This window comes from Calliphora vicina, chromosome 1, assembly GCF_958450345.1.
Source record: "Calliphora vicina chromosome 1, idCalVici1.1, whole genome shotgun sequence".
In the NCBI taxonomy this organism is placed as follows: Eukaryota; Metazoa; Arthropoda; class Insecta; order Diptera; family Calliphoridae; genus Calliphora; species Calliphora vicina.
The window spans coordinates 167,887,043-167,893,042 of NC_088780.1; positions in this window are offsets into that span (position 1 = coordinate 167,887,043).

Genomic DNA, 6,000 nt, shown 5'->3' on the forward strand with positions numbered 1-6,000 from the left:
AAAAAGGAGAACCAACCATACAAAATGAATTATTCATTTTATGTATTTTCTTGTGATTGTTGTTGTAGTTATTTGCTTTTTGATTTTTATATAGGAGAAGTTTGTTGGCTGGCTGACTGCTTGGTTTGGTTTGGTTTGGTTACTTGACTTGATTTTTCTCTTGGTTAACTTGTCAACAGTCTTTTGTTTCTTTTATTTTACAATAATTATAGAGTAAATGTTCTCATGATTTCAGCAAATTCGATATACAACTAAACTAACCAAACTACTTATACATAAGTATATTCTAAGCAGATCTTTAAAATAGTTCGAACAATTTACAAATGGAAACTAAAAAAACATGGAAATCAAATGCATCGAAAAATATTTTCGCAAATAATATGAAAATGTTATGCTACGTTGGCTACCATAACCCCTATAATACCATTTCAGCTCGACTATCGTTACCGAAAAAACTACAATTGCCATTACTGATATTCAAAAATTAATATGAAATTTTATCTTCAATGTTTGTAAATTTTATTTTAATTCATACCGAAATTACCGTTATCAATTAAATACCGTTACCGAAATAACAGTCACTATCTTTACCGCTACCAAAAAACATTCAAATTTGCGTTGATCTTATCTTTTAACCGTTTCGAATCGGTAAAAGTCAGTTGTTTGTATAATTCCGCTGTTATTTTGTTTAAAGATTGATTTTGTCATTTCATTTATAACATATCGAAATAGTATATTGAATGAATGTGTTTTTATTTAACATGAAATGGTATTTTACAATATGTTATTTACAAATATTATTAAAGAGTTCAGGCAAAATAATAACCTTTTCTACTTAGTTATGATATAAGTTTACAATAAATATTATTTAATAATATAATAATAATAATTTTAAAAAAATTAAGGAAAAAGTGGTAAGAAAAAAAACCTTTGAAAAAATAGTATATATATTCTGGATCATCATAAAATTCTAGGATCTGCCTATGTCCGTCCGTCTGTCTGTATGTTAAAAATAAATACTATCTGTTAAAAAGTTTTGTTTGGTATTGAAAATGGGTATTGATTTTACCTAGCCCCCATACAAATGTCCCCCGGAATACCGTTTGAGCAGTCATAAATATGTTGATTATGGGAAAATCCTGATCAAATTTTGCACAAATTTGTTCTAAGTACTCTGAAATTATACTGCAAAGTATTGCGAAACTTCTGCAACATTTGTGACCCGTCCCCATACCAGAAAATGGACTGCACATTCATAATTGTCTTATAACACTATGCAACAAATTTCGGGTCATCACCACCAGCCTCAACAACTCCAATGGGAAATGAAAGTTCACCATTAACTGAAAAAAACTGCCAAAGGGTTTTAAAAAGTTAACTCGAATTTAATTTTTATGGCCTCTTGAAGTTGGGCCATTTTTTATCATTTTTTACACTACGACTCATAGTGTAAAAAATGATAAAAAATTGCCCAACTTTAAGAGGCCACAAAAAAATTCGAGCTAACTTTTCAAAACCCTTTGGCAGTCCTGTTTACTTAATGGTCTACTTTCATTTCCCATTGGAATTGTTGAGGCTGATTTTTCTTGCTGCACAGTGTAATAATTAATTTTGAGATAAAATTAAACATAAACAAATTTTATATGATCATATTGGGTGTATGACTTCAAAATGACTTGAACGCAGTTTTTGCATTTAATAACTTATGTGTCATTTTGAAGGTCACTTATTTGTCATTTATTCTCACTTAGTTATTGAACATTATAGTGTAAACAAGAAAGCTTTTTTGCATCGAAAATATCGAATTTTGTGCCAACAAAGCATCATATTCGGGAAGTTTTGCTTTACTTCATTAATTTGAAAACAGTTCCGCTGAAGCACACCGATTGCTCACCAAAGCTTATGGTCAATGTGTTTCATCGGTTTCAATGTTCGAGAGATGGTTTGTTCGGTTCAGAAGTGGTGATTTTGACACGGAAAACAAAGATCGCCCAGTTCAACCAAGAATTGGAAAACAGTTTCGTAGTAGCAACCGAATTTGTTGTCAATCGAATGATTCGGTTGCATACATAGAATTTTACGGTTCTATCAACATTCAATTGATAACGAAGAATTTCGTTTGAAGCAGCCACACTTTTGTTAACCCTTCCGAAATTTTCTTGAACGATATAAATGAAAATCATTTATGCACCGTATCATTACATGCAACAAAAAGTGGATCTATTACGATAACCCGAAGCGTAACAGATCGTATATGAAGGCCGGCCAACCAACCGAATCGACACCAAAGCCAAATATCCATGGTGCTATGCTAATGCTTTCTTTTGATGGGAGCAAAAGGGTCCTATCTATTATGAGCTGCTGAAATCTGACCAGACCATCAGTGAAACGTGTACTGAATGTAACTGATTCGTTTGAAGCTCAAAATATGTAGCCAGACTTGGAATTGTAATATTCCATCATGACAACGCTTGGCCACATATTGTAATACCTGTTAAAAACTATTTACAAAGAAGTGGTTGGGAAGTTTTGCTTCAACCGCCTTATAGTCCAGACCTTGTACCGTACGACTACTATTTGTTTCGATAGATGTAGAACGCTTACTCTGGGGTACGCTTCACTTTGTAACAGAGTATCCGAAATTGGCTTGATTCGTTCTTGGCCTCAAAAGATGAGCAGTTCTTTTGATTCAGAATCATAGGTAATAGTGGGGAATACTTTTATATTGTATACAAATGTTTCAAAATAAAAACTATATAACTTTTCAATATAATTTTAGATTTTCTCAATTTTGTATAAAAGTGTTCACTATAAAAATATTTTCTGTAGAGACTTTTATGTATTAGAGTATTTTTTGTAACAATATTTCTATACATATATTCAGGATAAACTTACTCCTTTACCGCTCTGCTTAGATCAATCGTTTGCCTGTTCGTTTGTTCCTACATGAATAGATCTTGTTGAGTTTATAACAATGATCTGGCTCAAAATCAGAATCTATCTTTAAAATGATCAATTGTTATGGTTTATTTACAAAATAAAAAATTCTATACTTTTCTTCATTGTTTTTTCTTTATTTCACATTTTGATTGGCAGTCTGGTGAGCTCGTACTTGTTAAGATATTTTAATTGAGACATCAACAAAAATTACACATGTATACATAATTAGATACAATCTCAAAGTTGTATTGAAAGTTTATTTTATTTTTTTCCAAAAGAAACTGCAATTCAAGACGACCATCAATGATTGTGGAAGTCCAAATGGAATAATGAGGAAAACAAATCATCATACTTGTATAAACCAAAGGAAAATAATTGCATATAACTAACATCTTAGCTAGAAAATTAAAACAATCAATAGATTTTGAATTACTTATATACATACATGTAGGTAAGTGTGTAAGTGTGTAATTGTTGTATAATTTTGTTTGTTGTACTGACATTTAATTTATAATTTATTTAACATGTTAATGTAAACACTTTAAATTAGTAATAACACATTTCAATTCTAACAGTCTGCCTTCGAAAATGCATTGGCACTCGCTAAATGACCAAGAGCAATACCAAGTCCAAGTTTTATTTCATGCTTTTGTACAATTTATTCCCCAGTTGATTACTTCTGTCAAGATGAGATTAAATGTTTAAACTTGACAATTATTAAGTACTTTTATTCACAGCGAACTTTTAATCAGCGAACGAACGCTGAACATTGCATGAATGCATGCAATTCTCTATTAAAAAACAATTAAATTTTAATTAATTGAGTAATCAAATTGATATTTTATTTTTTTTATACATTTTATATTTATTATTTACTAATAAGTAAGTGAGATTATACAAGTGTTTTGTGTTTTTCTTTTAAATTGAAATTCTGCTTCTTTATGTTTTTTTTTTGTTTATTTGAATTTAAAGTTCACTATTTGTTGTTTAAACTTTGAAATGTTTTTGCTTTTCTTTTCAATTAAAAGTATGCGTAGAGATAACAATAAATAATCGAGGGTAGCCATAAAAGTTTTTAAAGGTTTTACAATTGATTTTGTAATAAATAATGTAAATATATTGTATATGTTAATGTAAATCAAGTGACTTTTAAGGCGATCCTTTTTCTCTGAGTCTTTCTGTCAGCCGATTAAATATTTGTCTTGTTTTTAATAATTATTATTTTAATTGCAGTATTTTTCATGCTTGCCAATGATAATGAAAACAAAATGTGTGATTATTAAATATTTATAGTATTATACATGTATAAATGATATTCTAGCTGTTTATTTATATGTATTTAATTAATATATTGTATTTATTATTTAATTTTTTTCTGTTTTTAATTTTTCATTAAAAATTTGTTTAGCCTTCATGGAATGACACTTTAATGACCTCTGTTATCACTGAATTAAAACTCAATTAATTAAATTACAAACAAGACAATAATCAAGACATTCTTCCATATGAATGTGTTAAACAGCAATCATTGTACAATCACAAATTAAATGAAATACAGTTGAAAAACAAATCAAAATATTGTAAATTGCAATTATTAATTATTATTTATTAATATTTTTATTGTATTGCTACATTATATCTATAGATTTTATTTTTTTTTGCATTTAATAATAATAAGCGTGTTTTATTATCAATATGCTAGAATAATAAATGAAAATTGATTTCTTGTTTTAATTCAAAAGTCATTCACTTGGATGGAAAGGCATCAGGAAAATTAAATTATAGTTCTGCTTACTATTTATTATTGGTTTTAAGAATGCATTTTGCAGGAAGTGACAAGCAAAGAGCTCTTCTGAAATAGAGGATTAAGCTGATTAGTATATATTGTATTTTGATGTCGATACAAACTTTAAACTGTACAGTGCACAGTGGTTTATAAACGTTTTTTTTTTTGGAAATAATTCGTTATCTCGGGAACTATTAGAGATATGTAGTATTACGAAATTTCACATGTTTGTAGCTAAAGTATTTTTGAATTGATCTACAGTTGTTCAGTTTACTAGAGGTAATGGCGGCCAGTATGTTTATTTTTTAAAAAATATCAACTAAATTCCATTTATGATCCGAGTGAGCTGAAATTTAAAATATAAATTGAGAAGATCTACATAAAATATGCTTTAGTTGCAGAGATATTTTGGTTTATTTATTATACCCTACACCACCATAGTCCAACACCCTTGTGCGCAGAGTACAGGTCGCAATTTTGAAGATATTTCAATCAAATTTGGTACATATAATTTTTTCGACCCAAGGACCAAGTCTATTGAAACTGGATGAAATCGGTCCATTATTTCACCTAGCCTGCATACAAATTCCCTTCCGAAATTGGACTTTATCGGTCATAAATGTTTAATTTATTTCTGAATCACCACAAATTCCGCTCCAAATAAGTTTTGGTCTCATGGCCGGGCTTCAAATACGATCTCTTACGTTTCGGGTTATCGTAATGTATCCTTTTTTCATTGCAAGTAATGATTCGGTGCAATAATGATAGCGTGTAAGCAGCATTTCAGACAAACACAATTGTCTTTCAAGGTCTTTCGGATTCAATTCGTATGGTACCCAATTTCCCTGCTTTTGGATGAATTCTGCTGCTCACAAACATTTTGAAATTGCTGCCTGAGTAGCTCCAAATGATTTTGCAAGATCTTGTTGAGTTTTACAACAATCTTCATGGAGTAATGCCTCTAATTCTTGGTATTCAAACCTGTTTGTGCGCGCCTGGGCGATTTATTTCTTACATGTCAAAATTACCACTTCTGAACTACACAAAACATGAGAAAAAAAACAGCATTCAAAAGATACGCCCAATAATGAACTTTTTGATTTTTCTATTATAATGGAAATGGAAACCTAACACTTTGATACATGTGATCCTGAATAAGTGAGAATCCTTAACCCTCCGTTAGTCGCAACTGATCTGGTTGATACATTTCTTTATTGTAAATTTTTTTAGAGACCCTAAGTTTTAAGCTATTTTTTCATAAAAATATATTTTTA